Source organism: Macaca nemestrina, chromosome 10 (assembly GCF_043159975.1).
Source record: "Macaca nemestrina isolate mMacNem1 chromosome 10, mMacNem.hap1, whole genome shotgun sequence".
Taxonomy (NCBI): Eukaryota; Metazoa; Chordata; class Mammalia; order Primates; family Cercopithecidae; genus Macaca; species Macaca nemestrina.
In genome coordinates this window covers 70,216,480-70,235,735 of record NC_092134.1, presented here as the reverse complement: position 1 = coordinate 70,235,735, position 19,256 = coordinate 70,216,480, and the positions used below count along the sequence as shown (strand labels likewise).

The window sequence follows — 19,256 nt, the reverse complement described above, 5'->3', positions numbered from 1 at the left end:
ATTTGCTGCCAGTGAGCTGTGGGGAGGCTGATAGGTACCCTGAGTGCTGGAGTCTGAACTTTCTTGGACACATTATAGAGAAGCAGTAAGCTTATCATCAACCTCCAGGAGGACAAGGGTGGAGTTGTCTGTCTGCTGCTGTATCCTAGAACCCGATATACAGAATGCTGAACATCCGCTCTAGTTCCCCAGCACGTACGCCTCTGAATCTTAGCTTCTCGAACACATCAAGTACCTTCCTGATCCAGGGGCTTCAAATATGTTTATTCTGTCTGCCTAGAACTCTATTCTCCCCAATTTTTGAAAATGTAACTTCTGCTCATTGTTCTGGTGTATATACAACCTCCTCAGGGGAAGCCTCTCTGATCACCCAAACTAGATCAATGTATTAGTAAGTCTTGACCGCAAACAACAGAATACTCAAAGCTGTCTTTAACACCGAGGACTTACGTTTCATCACCTAACAAGAAGTCCACACACAGACAGCTCTGGATTGACTCAGAGGTTCAAAGTTCTGTTAGAGCCCTGGGTCTGCTTTCTGCCATTTTCATGGCTTTCTTTCATAGTCACAAGAAGGCTACCACTGCTCCAGACATCAGGTCCTCATGTAACAACAGCTAAAGTAGAAAAGAAGGGAAGGATTTTCTCTTCATGTTTCTTTATCAGGGAGGAAAACTTTTCCAAAAGTGTCCCTGTATCCAGCAGACTTAACCTCAAATAACACCGGACAGGATTTAGCCACATGCCCATACCCCATACCTGCTGGGAAAGTCAGGATCTGGCAGTTTTAGTCTCTAAATAAGGTAAATTTTGTTGGCAAGGGAGAAGAGCTGTTGAGTAGGCAATCAGCAACACCAAGCAAAATAGGGTCTTTCATTTATGTGTTCTCATAGCATCCCATACCTTCCTTTTGTACCTCTTATAGCAATGGTTCTTATGTAATTATCTGTGCTCAAATGTAAACTCCATGAGGACAGAGTCTGTGTCCTACTTGTTCATCACTGTCCCCATTTCCCAACACAATGCCTGGCCCCATGTCCACGTACATAATTCGTGGGACCCACACAAAACAACAATGAAGAGCTCCTTGCTTCAAAAAGCAGGAAAGTGTATTACAATATAAAGTGGTTCCTTTCCACATTCTCTCTCTTGACCTACTGTGGTGCATTTGCTACTTAATGTTGTCCTAAGAAAAGTTTAAATTGTAAACTTTCAGCATAAGTTTTTGTCATGTATCTCTATGTTGTATATTGCCAGATCTAAATGTAAATATAAGTGCATTTATATTTGTGTGGAATCATCAAAATTATGGTTTGGATTTTGTAGCTCACACTTACATGTGTATATTCTTAACAGAATAGTACAAATGCTGCACAAAACCAACTCAACAGTTTTAGTTCATTTATATACATATTTTCAGTCTATCAATGCTATCTAATGAGTATGGAATGATTGAAAGGAAAAGAAACTCTCCCTTTCTATATCATTATTTGTGGTGCAACAAAACTAAGAAAGAATATTGATAGGGTTCCTTGATTGTCTACTTCTTAGAATACCAATGCCTCCTTTTTGTGTTTGAAGCAAATTCTGGATTGAATGGAAAGTGCTGTCCCTTGGGGCCATCAGCACCACCACATACTCCGTCCTAGACATAACACACTTACCTTGTACTCATTTTGAGTCTCACGGAATTCCTACATATCATGGGTGTACTGGAATTTGAATACTCATGGGCATCACAAATTGCCGAGACCAGCTTGGTAGGGGAGACCCTAACCCAGGGGCGCTAGAGGAATTAAAGACACACACACAGAAATATAGAGGTGTGAAGTGGGAAATCAGGGGTCTCACAGCCTTCAGAGCTGAGAGCCCCAATGGAGATTTACCCACATATTTATTAACAGCAAACCAGTCATTAGCATTGTTTCTATAGATATTAAATTAACTAAAAGTATCCCTTATGGGAGACAAAGGGATGGGCCGAATTAAAGGAATAGGTTGGGCTAGTTAACTGCTGCAGGAACATGCTCTTAAGGCATAAATCGCTCATGCTATTGTTTGTGGCTTAAGAATGCCTTTAAGTGATTTTCCGCCCTGGGCGGGCCAGGTATTCCTTGCCCTCATTCCCATAAACCCACAACCTTCCAGCTTGGGCGTTAGGGCCATTATGGACATGTCACAGTGCTGCAGAGATTTTATTTATGGCCAATCTTGGGGCCAGTTTATGGCCGGATTTTGGGGGGCTTGCTCCCAACAACAAATGTTATAGGAAAATGGAGAAGCAAGAAATGAGGTAGACACACATGTTGTGTATGTCCCCTCTGCTCAGTCATATGCTCCGTTGTCCCATCAGACTTCACTTATACAACATATGTTCAACTATAAAATTATAAGAAATTCAAGATGGTGACAACACCATGTTAAACCAACCACAGGGTCCTTCTGAGCATGGGACCCTCTGTGACTACACACATTGCATGTCCATGAAGCTGGACTTGTTTGACCTATCCCTACATACTCAATAGTATTTGATGGGTGAATAAGTGAATGAATGACTACATTTCTTTGCTGTGTTTTCTAATGAATTTCATATGTTTCTGACATGTCCTCTGAATGAACTGCTCAGGTTCTTAAATCCTTTTCCTAATCATTGCACAAAGTTCAGGTGGAAGGCACACTAGGCTCTTGGTAGTTCAGGAATGAAGGAAGGGTAAAATGCTGAAAGAATGGGCCAGAGAGGAGTCCTCTGGTCCTTAAAGATGGAGTCAGTAGTCCATGATATAGGGTCCAAAGGATGATGTGAAACTTGAAGTATTAGATAGGGTTCCCCAGAAAAACAGAACCAATAGGTATATTTATAATAGGAGATTTATTATGGGTGTTAACTCATGCAACTTTGGAAGTTGGAAAGTCCTATAATCTGCCATCTGGAAGCTAGAGAACCAGGAAAACCAGAGATGTAATTCAGTCTGAGTCTGAAGTCCTGGAAACTAGGGAAGCCAATGGTATAACTCTAAGTTGAGAAGAGCTGAGAACCGGGGAAACAGAGAGAAGCTGGGGAGACCATTGGTGTAACTCCCAGAGCCTGAACACCCCTGACCCAGGAGCTCCGATGTCCAAGAGCAGGAGAAGATAGATATTTCAGCTCAAGAAAAGTCAGTGAATTCATCCTGCCCCTGTCTTTTTGTTCTATCTTGAGCCTGCAATGAATGGCATGATACTCACATTGGTGAAAGTGTTCTTCTTTACTCAATCACCAATTCAAATGCTAATGTCTTCTGGAAGCACACTCACAGACACACCCACCAAAAATGTTTTACCAGCTATCTGGACATCCCTTAGCCCAGCCACGTTGACACATAAATTAATCATCACACTTGGGTTGGGCCATCTGGGCCTCAATGTCTGTAGGGGTTTAATTTCAGCTCAATAGGAGAGCTGAAGCAGGGCCAATCAACTGCACAACTAGTGCCAACTGTGTCAACCATAGTGTGAATGATGCTCCTGGTATTGTGAAGCAGTGGCCTGGGCTGGGCACATTGGTTCTCTGTTATCAGAACCACAGAATTAACAGAGAACAAGAAAAGATCTATACAAGACTGGACTCCAGCCAAGTGGCCTAATGTTTTAAGTAGAACTCCACTCCATACAGAATCTGCCATCTTAACTTCACATTGATACCAAAATCCAAGTATAAGGGCCTGGATTCATTGCACAGTTATAATTTAGTAAGAACACAGGTAATCCATACAGAGTTACATATAAATAAAAAAATAGTAAGTATGGGAGTTATAAACATTTCATACAGAGAGATTTTATCTCCCCAACAAGAGTATGAAATTCTCAAGAGCAAGAAATATTTGGTTCTGGCTTCTTAGACAGAGTCAGCTAAATTTTCATACTGGTTTATTTATGCAGCTTTAAGCAAGCTATAATGCCTCACTGAGCCTCTCTTCTTATCTATAAAATGAGAACAGTAACACCTACCTCACAGGATTAATGTGATTGCTAACTGTAAACCACCCAGCACAGTGTCTGCCATATGATAATTCTCAAAAAAAAAAAAAAAAGGGACACGGTCATTATTATTGTTTTAGTCTTCATATTCTTTTTTTTTTTTTTTTTTTGAGACAGAATCTCGCTCTGTTGCCCAGGCTGGAGTGCAGTGGCCGGATCTCAGCTCACTGCAAGCTCCGCCTCCCGGGTTGACGCCATTCTCCTGCCTCAGCCTCCCGAGTAGCTGGGACTACAGGCGCCCGCCACCTCGCCCGGCTAATTTTTTGTATCTTTTAGTAGAGACGGGGTTTCACCATGTTAGCCAGGATGGTCTCGATCTCCTGACCTCGTGATCCGCCCGTCTCGGCCTCCCAAAGTGCTGGGATTACAGGCTTGAGCCACCGCGCCCGGCAGTTTTCATATTCTTTAAGACACTTGTTGGCCTGACCACTTCAAAGCCTCATATTATGAAATCCTTAGAGAACGTCTAGGCCAGAATATTTATTTTAATATCAAAAGGAAACACTAAAGGCCATTATTCTGTTCAAAAACTTCCAACTGTACCACATTTTTGCAAAATTAATTCCTTGCCTCAACATTCAAACCATATAGAATATTGCCCCAATAATCCTCATATTCTTACCTCCTCATAGTCCCTGTCCCAGTCAGTCTTGACTATCTTCTGCTCTCCCATGTATTACTCATGTCTTCCTGCCTTTGGTAATGCTACCAAGATGTTTGAACTTCCCTATTCACCACTCCCCAAGTGCTTCATGAAATTGGTCTTCATCCTCTAGACCTGCCTGTAATCTCTACTTCTGTAGTGACTCACTTTTGCCTTTCCTATTTGATCCAGACGACTAACATACATGTTCATTTTTAAAAATAAATAAATTGGATTTGTGTCTTTTCCTAAGGTTTGAATTAGATACTTCCCTAACTCTCTGCTTATGAAAATAGTATTTCTTTTCAAACTGTCTACAATTCTGCATTCATTACTTTCAGAAGTACTAGAACCTTTTCCTCTTTCTGCTTTGTGTAAAAAAACTACTTCAGACTGGACGTCTACGTCGCCCCTGAAGTACAATATTCACAATGTATTCTTTGGCTTCAACATGTTTGAGAATGAACAAACTTTCCACATTTGAAAAGGAGGAATTTCTTTCCACAAAAATATTAATCCACTAAGAGGGATCAAGTGGTGTTTCAAATTTCTAAGTATTTCTACAAAAGTTATATTTCACTATGTTTTCCAAATACCGAACTTTATTTCACACAGTCATCAGTGTACAAACATAATCCTAATCTCCTAATTTTTTTTTTTAAAAAAACAACTTACCTTGACTATAAACTTATTGGAAGAGTTATTTCTAGTTAAGATCTCTACCTCCATATACCTAACCTACTCCAAATATGCTTCAATCCACACCATACCTCAAAGAGTGTTCTGCTAAGATCTTCATGCTGCTAAATCTATAGGTCACTTCTTTCTCCTCTTTCAGCAAGAATCAACACATTGTCTGCTCCATCCTTCTTGGAATGTCTCCCTTTTTTGGCTTTCATGACATCAGATTTTTTTTTGGTTCTCTTTTTACCTCACTGAGCTGATAATTCCTCTTCTCCTAAAGTCTAAATGTTGAGGTGAACTAGGGCTATGTCCAAAACCCACTTAGATCTCATCTATATGACAATAAGAGACAAATCAAATCTTGGTTGTGAAATTTAAGTCCTTGAACCTGTACATCCAATGGCCAATTTGACATCTTCAATTAGATGTTGCAGAAATAACATGGTCAAAACAACTCCTGACTCACAGCTCTCCCTGGTCTTATTTTCCACCAGCCTTTCCATCCCAGCAAAAGGTACCACCATTCACCTAATTCCTCAAACCAAAAATGTATAACTTAACTTAAACCTTTATCTACTTTACTCCCCATCTCCACTCCATCTATTGGTCCTGTTCTCTCTATCACCTATAATTGTTCATTTCTCCACTTGTCCTTTTCACCACATCCCTAGTATAAGCCACCATCCCTTCGCACCTGCTCTTATATCAACATCTCCCCGACGGGGATTCCTTCTTCCTTTCTTGTACCTTGCTCTCCTACAGAATATTCTTCACAATATTTTCTTTTAAAAATGTGTGATCTTTTAAAATGTACGTCACTGTGTGACCTTATAAAAATGTATCTAAGATTGAGTCACCCCCAATTCTTATCCTACCTGAAAACCTCTGGGTGGCTTTTAATCACATTTAAAATAAAACCTGAACTCTTACAATAGTTGGCAAAACCCTCCATAATTCAGCTCTGCTTATGTCTCTGATCTTATCTCTTACCACTCTTCCCTTGCCCACTCCACTCCAGCCACAGAATTAGTCTTCAAACACACTGAGATTATTCCAACTCAAAGGCCTTTGCACTAGCATTTTCCTCTGCTGAAATATTCTTCCAATTGTTCTTTGTATAATGGTATACTGCTTCTCATTTAATTCTCAACTCGAGTTTCATCTCTTCCTAGAGACCCTTGGTGACCACTCAATCTACAGGAGCTCCTGCTCACTAATATCTTTCCATCCCATCACCCTAATAGTTATCATATCCAACACTTCTTTCTTTCTTTTCCTTCCTACATTCTTTCCTTTCTTTCTCTTTCTCTACCCAATGTTTATACTCTTGCTCAAATCCTGTCTCAGAATGTGCTATGAATGTGCTATGGTTTGAATATGTCCCTCAAAGTTCATGTGTTAGAAACTTCATCCTCAATGCAGTGTTGAGAGGTGGGTCCTCCAAGAGGTGATTAGGTCATGAGGGCTCTGCCCTCATGAATGGGTTAAGGCTGATGGGTTTCTCACAAAAGGGTGAGTTTGACTCCATTTCTCTCATATGCATGTGCTTGCTTGCTTTTCTGCTTCCTGCTATGGCATGATGCAGCAAGAAGGCCCTCATCACATGTGGGCTCCTCAACCTTGGATCTAGACTTAAGAATTAAATCTCTGTTCATGATGAATTACTCAGTCTCAGGTCAATAGCAGCACAAAATAGACTAAGACAGAAAGTCCTGTGTGAGCAAGGGTCCTTGTATGTCTTGATCACTACTACATATATGGCCCATAAACTGTCCCTGACACATAGAAGGTCAGTATTACTATGTTTATGATCCTATGCGCTCACACACACACCCCACTTACTGGACTATCAGGGTATCCAGGACTTGTGATTCTGCTATTATGGTGCAGGAACAGACAAGTGAAGATAAGAATTCAGAACTCAGGCCTGTAGTTACCAGCCTGATGGGCAGTGGCTCTGAGCCATGTTAAGTTTATGAAGAATCCAGCAAGGGAAAGGAATACATGATCACAATCTTCAGGAATGTAATGGAATGATTTATTCCCCCCTCCAAACAGCCCTAGGGGCTGCCCTCCAAAGAAAGCAGGAAATCATGATACTAGGGACATTCCACTCTCTGGGTGGTGAGGCAAGTGTCTGAATCTGTCTTTCACCCACTCACCCCCACCTGAGGCCTAGGTTATTTCTATATTAAAGTCAGCAGCTCTGACCATTACCAACCTGCTTTGCATTCTTCATTCTCCTCATGATTGTTTTTTCAACCAAACTTCAATAAAGTAGTATAAAAGAAAAGGAATGTATTCCCAGTCAAGCAATGACTGGAAAGAATTCAGAAATACCAAGAGACAAGCAGGCAGGCAATTTCAGAAAACACAAAACCAGGAAAAATGATGAAGAAAAATATATCCACTTGAATGCAGATTAAAAAAAAAGAACTCTTCAAACCCCATTAAACCTTAGATCTTTAAAAATGTTCCCTTAGACTTGACCAGTATTTGAGGACAGCAATCAAATCTCCTCTTTAGCTCCTGAAGCAGAGAAACACATCACTTCTCTTAAAATAAGCTTTCTGGGTATGGATTGATACCTTTCAGAAAATATACGGGTAAGGCTCAGATCTGCTCTTTGATTTTCACTCACTCAAGGGAAATTTTCTGAAATGTTTTATTTATACGGGGAGCATTTACCAAATGCTCCCGTGGGGTGGGAGACTAGTTTTAAAAAATATTAAATACTTGGAAACGAATTAAGGCAAGGTTGCCAGTTTCCCAGTCTTTTTTTTTTTTTTTTTTTTAGGCAGAGTCTCACTCTGTCACCTAGACTGGAGTACAGTGCTGTGATCACAACTCACTACATCCTTGACCTCCCACCACAGCCTTCCGAGTAGCTAAGACCACAGGTGCACACCACCACTCCTGAGTAATTTTTGTATTTTGCCATGCTGCCTAGGCTGGTCTCAAACTCCTGCGCTCAAGTGATCCACCCGTCTAGACCTCCCAAAGTGCTGGGACAGCAGGCGTGAGCCACTATGCCCAGCCTCTGTTTTTTTCTTTTTGAGACGGAGCCTCGCTCTGTCGCCCAGGCTGGAGTGCAGTGGCGCGATCGCGGCTCACTGCAACCTACGCCTCCCGAGTTTAACCAATTCTCCTGCCTCAGCCTCCTGAGTAGCTGGGACTACAGGCGCCCACCGCCACGCCCGGCTAATTCTTCTTGTGTTTTAGCAGAGACGGGGTTTCACTCCAAGATTTTTAAGCTGATAAATAGTAAATAAGAGAAACTGATTAATACATAAAATTTTACTTCCTATAGTTTCTTTTTTACAAAATGGAAATGCTCTGACATTTTACCTGTATGTTTTCCCATAAATTAATTTACTTAAAATATGCTTCTAGAAAAAGGCAGTATTTCACCAAAATGAGGAATAAAACAACATATTTATGACTATACTTGTACATTTTCATCCTCTATAATTTGAGTCGTTAAAATAAGCACTGTAAATATAAGAAATGATATTCAATTGTTTAATAAAACACACAAAGGGATCTCAATATATGGTATTGAACAGCTAGTTTGACAAAATTGAGATTTTTTCAGTATCTGTTCATTGTGTTTTATGGATATTCCTCTTCCACTATTTACTTATATTTATATATTATATTTTATAAGTAATATTACTTATATTACTTATATTTCTATCACCTCTAATTGATAATTGTATATATTCTGAAAAATAAGACCAACTGTTTAAGTACTAATATTAAGTTATTATTTTGTTCAGAATCCTCAATATTCAAAATGTTATTTAGCATATTTACATCCACCAAGGGGAAGAAATGAATATTTGATTTGGATAGTCTTTTATTTATTTTGCTTGTTTGCTTTTTCTCTTATGACAGATGGTTTTAACACAGAGGGAATAAAAACAGGATTCTTGTTTATCAAGGGATCGTCGTCTGTTCCTGGTGTGTAGTCCTCACCTGTAAAGCACAATTCACTGTTGCAGCACAACAGCTTGTTATTGTAAAAATACGAGTTCTGATGTGGTCTCCTGACACCATGTACAACTACACTTTGAGCTGCACTGGGTCATATTTTTAGTCACTATGTCAAGACCCACTCATGTGTGCCCTATTGAGTCATCTCACCAGGTGGATAGCCAACAGTGTTAAAGAGTAGATACCAGAAAGCAAAGCTCACTCCTAAAATACCCGACAAGTATTTTTTCAAAATTATTTAGCTTATGTGTTTATCATTTGCCAACACCAGTCCATTGCCTTACCTCTGTTTGAGTCAAAGCCAAAGGAACATATTCAAAGATTTCCCCACAAGAGCAATGATAACATAATGATCAAGCCCAAAGTTAGAAAGGAAAATCAAGACTGGGCATGGTGGCTCACGCCCATAATCCCAGCACTTTGGGAGGCCGAGGCGAGCGGGTCACCTGAGGTCAGGAGTTTGAGACCAGTCTGGCCAACATGGCGAAACCCCATCTCTACTAAAAAATACAATAATTAGCCGGGTGTGGTGATGGGTGCCTGTAATCCCAGCTACTCGGGAGGCCGAGGCATGAGAATTGCTTGAACCTGGGAGGCGGAGGTTGCAGTGAGCTGAGATTGTGCCACTGCACTCCAGCCTGGGTGACAGAGTAAGACAAATGGTTTTTGCAGTTTTTAAATAAAATTTTAATTTTGGAATGTTTCAGATTTTCGGAAAAGTTACAAACATAGCACAGAGAGGTTTTGTGAAGTAACCTGTCTCCAGTTTCCTCTATTGTTAACATCCTTCATTAATATGGCACATTTGTCACAACTAATAAACCAGTATTACTACATTGCTATTAAGTCCATATTTTATTTAGATTTCTTTTGTTTTATCCTAATGCCCTTTTTCTTTTTTAAGATCCTATCTGGGATATCACACTGACATTACGTTGTTGTGTCTCCTTAAACTCTTTTTTTTTTTTTTTTTTTTTTTTTTGAGATGGAATTTCACTCTTATTGCCCAGGCTGGAGTGCAATGGCATGAAATTGACTCACTGCAACCTCTGTCTCCTGGGTTCAAGCTCTTCTCCTGCCTCAGCCTCCCAAGTAGCTGGGATTACAGGCATCCATCACCACACCCAGCTTTTTTTTTTTTTTTTTTTGGTATTTTTGGTAGAGACAGGGTTTCAGCACGTTGGCCACACTGGTCTTGAGCTCCTGACCTCAGGTGATTTGCCCATCTTGGGTCCTCAAAGTGCTGGGATTACAGGCATGAGCCACTGAGCTTGGCCATTAAACTCCTCTTGACTGTGACATTTTCTCAAACTTTCCATGTTTTTGATGGCCTTGACAGTTTGAGGAGTACTGGTCAGGTATTTTGGAGACTGTTCTTCCATTTGGATTTGTCTTAAGGTTTTCTCAGGATTAAACATGGTTTACGGGTTTGGGGGGAGAAAGACCATAGAGTTAAAGTGCCACTTTTATCACATCATCCCGTCATCATGACTTGTCTCTGTAGATGTCAACCTTGATGCACTGGTTGAGGTAGTGTTTTACAGACTTCTCCACTGTAGTTACTTTTTTCCCTCCTTTACACAGTTGGCTTTGGAAGGAAGTTACCATGTGCAGGCCATACTTAAAGAGGGAGGAGTTGTGCTCTACATCTTTGAGAAAGGAATATCAGTAAGTTATCTGGCATTCTTTTGCACCAGAGATTTGTTTTCCTCATATTTATTCTGTATTCAATTGTTTATTCATATGATTATGGACTCATGGATATGTATAGTATGCTTTGGGTTATAACCTAATACAATGGTATCCATTTTGTTGTCAAATTATTCCAACTGGGCCTTTAGAAACTCTTCCTGTTGGCTCCTGTGTCCTTTTGACATGTAATCCTTGTTTTGCTTTTTGAGCAATTCCTTAATTTCTGGTGCTACAAGATGCTCTAGATTCATACTTTATACTTCTTGTCCCAGCCCTAGAATCAGTCATTTATCCAAGGGAGAGCTGGTTCCTTTTATGGAGAATTATAACAGAATGTTTTATATTTTAAATCAGGCCTAAACCTTGATTTTTTCTAACTAACTTTGGGCAGAGAAATTCCATTTGATTTACATGGCTTATTAAGATTCACAAAACTTTGGGCCAAATGCCAAAGGTTTAGACCTAGCTAAGACCATAAAGTAAGGTCAAGCGTGTGTTCAGCCCCCAAGCTTCATTCCTCTTCTCCCAATATGGTGCCTCAGTCCTCCCCACATCTTGTCTTTAAGTCCTTTTCCTAAGAAATCTCTAATTCCACTTACATAATCAAGACTCTCTCCCAAGCATAACATTCTGCCCCCTTTCTCATTCCTACTCACACAAAAGCCCTGAGACTCTATCTACCTTCCCATCTGCTATCCCTCAGAGCACTGGAAGCCCTTATGTGTATGCCCAAGAAACACACTGCACAGCTAAGTTTAGACAGTGAGGCTGATAAGGAGAAAAAATGATTTGAGAGTCAAGGAATCTTAAAACATAATATACAGTAGGCTGGGCGTGGTGGCTCATGCCTGTAATCCCAGCACTTTGGGAGGCCGAGATGGGTGGATCACAAGGTCAGGAGATCGAGACCATCCTGGCTAACGCGGTGAAACCCCATCTCTACTAAAAATACAAAAAATTAGCCGGGCGTGGTGGTGGGCACCTGTAGTCCCAGCTACTCTGGAGGCTGAGGCAGGAGAATGGCATGAACCCAGGAGGCAGAGCTTACAGTGAGCTGAGATTGCACCACTGCACTCCAGCCTGGGCAACAGAGCAAGACTTGGTCTCAAAACAAACAAACAAACAAAACCACAATGTACAGTAGTCACTTTCTATCCACTGGGCCAGTCCTGGCTTCTGGTGAGGGTAGCCCTCAATGCCCCATCACCTTGAGAATTCAGAACTAGTTTTCAGGGAAATACAGTATTCCCAGGTTTCACATACAGTTCTGGAATTTTTACCATTCTGATTATGTGTTTGTACCATTAACAGTGTCAGCAACCATTTATTTGTTTACTAAGTACCAGCCACTGAACTGGGTGCCGTACTGGAACAAATTATGAACTTCCCCAAATTCTCTTTGCCCAGCTTTCTTCCTATTTGGTTGCTCACTCAAAAGAGGGCCCAGCCTCATCTTGACACAGTCAGGTGTCAATCTCCCCTGAGGTAAGGCTGATTTCTGATATAGCTGTGGAAGCCCCAGTGGCAAGACCCAACCTCATCAGATCCACGGAGGTGCTGGTTTCTCACACCACTTTCAGGTTCAGAAGGTTCATGACAGGATATGGGATCTGCCTTCCCCAGTAACAGCCTAGAAGGACCTGGTGACACAACTAAAAGTGCACAGGAGTTAATGTGGATTGAAGATTTACTAATGAGAGGTAGAAAACCACAGAGAGCCAGTAGATAAATCCCTCTTCCTTCCTTCCCTTGATGAACAGTTCTGCCCACCTGCAGGTGCCCTGTACAACCAGCGGTTTTCTTTTGAAGCTATGGCTACATTGATTACAAACCATCTGTATTTTCTTTCCCTTCTTCTTTTCCCCATTTATCCTTTTTCTTTACTTTCTCTGTCCTGGGATTATATCCTCCAAAAAAATGTTAGTATATAAGCTTGTCTCAGGCTCTAATTCATAGGGAATCTGGGCTAAGTACCCTGTATATTATTCTTTCTCACTGTCATGTCCACCCTGGAAAGATAATATTATTATCTCCCTTCTACAATGAGGAAACAGCCTCAGAGAGGTGTGCTTGCCCAAATTCACACAACTCACAAGCCAAGAGTTGGAATGTGAATCTAGGTCTTTTTGACTCTAAAGACTCTACTCCTAACCACCACGGTATATACTGTCTCTTGCCATGTGTTTTGGAAACAGGCTTTTACCCTTGTAAAGTGTTCACAGAAGGCTGGTACCCAAGGAGTTAAATGGCCTTATAGTAGATAAAATTTCTAAGACTTACAATGTACCAGGAATTCTTTAAAAACCTCTGTGCATATTAACTCACTGAATCTTCACACTAATCTTATGAAGGAGCTATTATTATACATGCTTTACATGTGAGGCACAGAAAAGTTTTATAACTTGCCAAGGGTCTTTCAGCTACTGTGTGGTGTGACCATGGCTGGGCTTAGTCAGTCTGCGGAGGTCATGCTCTCACGTGCTTCTCCAGAGAGAGTGAATTGAATCATCATGGCACAAGAACAGCAACCCACCAGCAGCACCATCGTTTGTATCTCTGGGCATTCCAGGGAGTAAGACAAATAGCACTGACACAGTGCCCTGTACATCAGCCCCTGGGTGGATTAGTACAAGCTGCACCTGGTAGTAAATGTTTCTGTTGTGTCTGCCATAGATAAAAGAAGGTTTAGGGTAAAAAAGGAATTTTGGAAGAAGAGGCATTATATTTTTTTAAAGGGTGGAGGTAAATTCATGGTACACGTAAGCTTGGCTTGTGTAAGCCATTCGAAGACAGTAAACTGTGCTAAAAGGAACTATGGAATAACAGAACAAACCTGTAAGAGCAGCATTAAGGGTGAACTGTGGAGAGTTATCCTAACTGTGGGGGATTCTGAACTTCAATTTGATTTTTAAAAATAATTACAGGGAAACACTTCTATAAGGGAAGTTAGGGAATCTGAAAGATTCTACTTGAGAAAGTCTGCAGTTATACAGGGTCATAGACTGTAGAGCTGGAAGAGACCATGGAACTGTCTTATAGAAGTCTGTATACACAGTAAGTAGTTAAGGGTTCATGCTTTGGAATGGAGTCAGAGAGTCTGCATTTGATTCATGATCCCACAATTTTAGCTCTATGAACCTGCCCAAATAATTCATCTCCCTCAGTCTTTTATTCTTTTTCTATATACATGATTTAATTATAGCTATTACATAGGTATAGGGTGACTTGAGAGTTAATTAAGCTACTGTATATGATGTGCTTAACAATGTCTACCATAAAGTAGTCCATAAATGTTAACTATTATTATCTAGCCATCAAAGAAGTATATGAGGCCTGTAGAGGTCATGTGATTTCTCCAAGCAACTGGTTAAAATTCAGGACCTTGACTCTGGGTTTCTATTTCTAGACTGTGTGATATACAAAGATTTGTTAAAACAAAATACCTAAACTTAAGGAGCTAGAGAATGAGTATGGTATACAAGAAAGAGTAAAGACTTCTGTGATAGAAACTAGGTTAAAACTCTGGACTTGTTCCCTGTTGCTATCTTATCTGGGCCAGGTATTTGGATTTCTTGTAGTTTCAGCTTCTTCCTTGATAAAATCCATTTATGATGTTACTGTATATCTCATGTACCTATTTAACAATAAATTTCAGGGGCTTTATGTGGTAAGGTCTAAAGCAGAGGATGAAAGAGAAAGGAGAAGCAATAAATTATCAATATCTTGCAGGTATTAATAGGACGAAAGAGAAAGGGGAAGCAATAAATGATCAGTATCTTGCAGGTATCAATGAGACATTCATTATTCCATCATTATTCTTGCATTGATCTATGCTGGCAGAGCCTTCCTAAATAATGCATATGGCCTGGTTCAACTCATCCATTGTGGGCCAGTCATGCCCAAGGTCATTGCAGTTGGAAAGAGACTAAATTGCTGTTGTCTTCTAAGACCTTTGGGATAGTATTAAAGACAGAAAATTTAGAATTAAAGTTTTTTTTTAATTATGAAAAACTTTACACATATGCCAAAATAGAGAGCCTTGAATTCATCATTCAGACACAATAATCATAAATTTTTGTTTCACCTGTATTCCCACTATACTAGATTAAATCCCGGGTCATATATAATAACACTGAATTTTAGTGATGTTCAGAAAACAGGGTTGTTATGGTTTGGCTGTGTCTCCACCCAAATCTCACCTTGAATTATAATAATCCCCACATATCAAGAATGGGTTCAGGTGGAAGATAATTGAATCATGGGGTGGTTTCCCCCATACTGTTCTCATGGTAGTGAATAAGTCTCATGAGATCTAATGGTTTTATAAATGGGAGTTCCCCTGTACAAGCTTTTTTGCCTGCCACCATGTAAGATGTGACTTTGCTCCTCCTTTGCCTTCCACCATGATTGTGAGGCCTCCCTAGCCATCTGAAACTGTGAGTAAATTAAACCTCTTTCCTTTGTAAACTACCCAGTCTCAGGTATGTCTTTATTAGCAGTGTGAGAATAGACTAACACAAGGGTTCAGGTGCAGCATTCCATACCTCCCTCCTGGTACAAGGCCAGGGAGTTTCCCCAGTTGTACAACCCAAGGGATGGTAATGGTTACATTGTTGATTACTTCTGAGAAGCTCCTTCTTCTCTGGTCCCTTCAGAACCAAAGTCTACCTCTTCTTCAGTGCTGTAATTGAGGTTTTCATGACACTCTGAGGCACAGTAATTTTTCTGAAACTCTCTAAGATCCATGTCTACTTCCATATATACCCAAAGCATTCACTCTCTCCAACTCAAACCTGGGAACTGGGATATAGGTTTCCTCTCTCGGATAGCCATCTAGGTCACTGCTTTCCCTGCTTCTCTCCTGGCCTTCCTTCTTCCACCTTTCCCTTTTAAAGAGTCGGTGAGTGGAAAGAGGGGTTGTTAATGAAGGGAAGACCTGCTGTATTTCATGAAGCCTGTCCCAAATATCCTATCAATCTTGGAGTTCACAGAATTTCCAGTCTACCAGAAGAGTCTCCTCAGCTATGTTCTACTTTTGGATCTATCATATCTTTCCCCTGTGGCAACGAGTTCAGGACCTGTTATCTCTGCAAATGGAGTAGAAAATATGAGGAGAAGGGAAAAAATTAATATTTCAAAAATGTTGTCCTGCTGAGGATGGGTTTAAAATTCTGTGACAGAAAGAAAGCCAGTGTAGCAATGTTCAGAGCCCTGCAAGATGCAGGTGGTAATACAGGTGCCTGTAGTCTGAAGCAGATAGACCTAGATTGTAATGCTTTTTTACAATTCAAGGTATTTTGTATCACTCCCTTAGTTTCCTCATCTGTATAACGGGGATGCTAACACCTACTTAAATGTGCGATTTTTTTTTTTTTAACCTGCAAATAATGAACAGATGTTCTACTCATAAAGTCTACTTTCCAAAAACAGTTAGAAGCTTTTTAAAAGAAAATCACACAATACATTTTAAAAGGCACTGGGATTCCTCTGCTTCTCAGTCATTGCTAGGCTAGAAAAATAAAGCCTGTTCTACCAGGAATCACAAGTTAGAACTGAGTATTCTCCAAAGTGGAAATTATAGGGTATAGTGCCATTTCAGGCAGAGATTATTCAGTTCTCATTTACAACATCCACAATTACCTATCAGAATGGCTAAACCAGGTAACCAGGTCAAAACAGTCCAGTATAATTAGGCCCCATCAAACGATGTCATTATGCTGTTCTAAGATGCTAATAAACCAAAACAGGAAACACTGAAGTCAAAATAAAAGATATTCAACCCTGTCATACAAATTGTTTGTTCCTTGCTGTATCCCCCTGATTTTATAACATTAATAAATGAAATATTTTACTGCAAAGATTTTATTTTATATCTCACTAGCCATGAATTTTTGTCATTAGTTACTGTATAAATGCTGCCTTGTGACATTATCCAAATGGCATGACCATTTTATGCCCACAATTCACTTCTATAGTTATAAACAGAATTTTCATGATTTATGTAACTACATCTCTCAATGAAGATTTAACATTGAGATGCAATCTAACATTTATAATAACTGATGTTTTGTAGACAGTAATGTAGGAAATACGTATTTTATCACTTTTCATCTAAGTGACCTTATGTAAAAAAAGAAAAACCAATAATTTAGCAGTTCCAAATCTCCAAAGGACATTTTCAAGTGTACATATAGAAATAGTTACAGTGAGATTTTTAAGAAGCATCTTCCATGTCCACATCTTGTTGTAATGGCTGTACCATTTTCTCTTCCAGCTGCTTTCTCTGCCTGCCAGAGGGGCTCCGATGAGATGGATGTTTTGCTTGACTTCTTTAATATATCCTGAACTTTCTGTAGCACTATTTTTCTTCAATCTGTTCATTGTAAAGTTAGCTTGGCGTTTCTGTTTGATCTCTTCAACTGTCTTCATTGCATCAATAGTTTTATTCCATAGCTCTCACTGGTATTTGATAGATTCCTTTCTATATTTTTCATATTTAAATGAATTATCCACTGTAATCTTTTCACCAGCTGCTTTCTGGAATGCTTTAGTCCACATGACCTTGCAAGAATTGCGCTTCTTTTTAAAGTTTTAATGACATTTAGATTTACAAAATCTGAACACCTTGAAGTTCTTGTGGATGAACATCATGCCGTGGTCAGGGTGGATCGGCCCCAAATAGAAATAACACTTCTCCATACACATGTTGAACCCGTGTGGATCCCCACTGACCAAACACCAAGCTTGAGAGGTGGTAAATATGTGATTTTTTAGCAGACAAAATAATGTGCTAATCTTAGTGCTTGTTACAGTGCTTGTTACACCTAAATAACATTAGGTATTATTACTATTGCTATCACTACAGGTGCTTTGAAAATGAGAATGAGTTCTCACTAATGTCATAAGGGAATATTTCTTAGTTTCAGAAAGTGGGCTCAAATTGGGTCTTGAAAGGTGCGTACATCTTCTGTAGGTAAATATGGGGGCATATGGCAGCAAGAGCATTCTGCGTAAAAGAAAAACATGTTCCACAGGGACAATAACCAAATATCTTTCTTTTATCACACAAAGCTATCAGCTACTAAAAATATCAACTAAAGAAAGAATGAGTTTTTTTTCATATAAGTAGATCCCCCACTTATTACAAACAAAATACATGGTTTCCAGAAAATATTTAGAAAACTTAGACAAACTTAGGCAAATTAAATGAAGAAAATTCAAACTACTCAAAATGTCAAGATATAATTGTTATTAAAATTTAAAACATTTTAATTGTGGCAAAACATACATAAAATTTACCACCTTAACCATTTTAAGGGTGCAGTTTAGCAGCGTTAAGTACATTTGTATTGTTCTGCACACAGTCTCTAAAAACCCTTTTCATCTTGCAAAATCGAAACTCTGTACCCATTGAACAACTCTCCACTCCGCAGTCCCTCCAGCCCCTGGCAATCACCATTCTACTTCCTGTATCTGTGATTTTGATGATTCTAGGTACTTCGTATAAGTGGCCTCACATGGTACTTGTGTTTTTGTGACTGGCATATTTCACTTATAATTGATTTCTTACTAGTTTTGTTACCTGTTTTTGTATGGAAATGTTTAGATCTGCCATTGTTTATTTAATCATTTCCCCACAGTGGGACAGTTAGGGGCTTACATTAAAAAATATTATAAATAACCTTGCAACTATTATCCTTGTTGTAAATCTTTAGGCCCCTACATTGTCAGCTCTTTGGGATAAGTTTCCAGACATCCATTTGCTGGGTTATAGGGTATGCTCACTTAGTCTCTTGATAAATACTGCCACCTTTTCCTTAAGAAATGTAGTAGCAATCTTGATTCCTACCAGTGTTGTGAGTGCTGATTTCCAAGTCTCTTTTACTTTTCTTTTTTTTACCACTTAAATTGGGACTACTTTTGATCCTTCATCAGTCATTGCTTAAAGCCCGGTGAAGTGCAGACTTCACAAGGGATATACCATAGACCTACCATAGCCCAAAGGGCTAGAAATCAAACTGAGAACTTCATGCTTCAAGAAGTTCAGGGCAGCTAACTTAATCCTGCTTAACCACGAAATCCTAGGTTCTTGGCTTAGGATTCCCTCAGTCTTTGAACGTACAGAAAATCCTGTTATTTAGTGGCCTAAGGATATTGCTTGCATTGACTGAATCCACCCTGTCATTGTTCCTCAAATTAATTCCTAGCAATACTGTTGTTAGAA

At 39.7% G+C, this 19,256-nt stretch overlaps 1 pseudogene; it reads right to left on the bottom strand.

Annotated features, from left to right (window-relative positions):
• Positions 1-17,246: 17,246 nt before the first annotated feature.
• Positions 17,247-17,737, bottom strand: LOC112425266 (probable ribosome biogenesis protein RLP24 pseudogene; annotated as a pseudogene).
• Between the last annotated feature and the right edge of the window lie 1,519 nt (positions 17,738-19,256).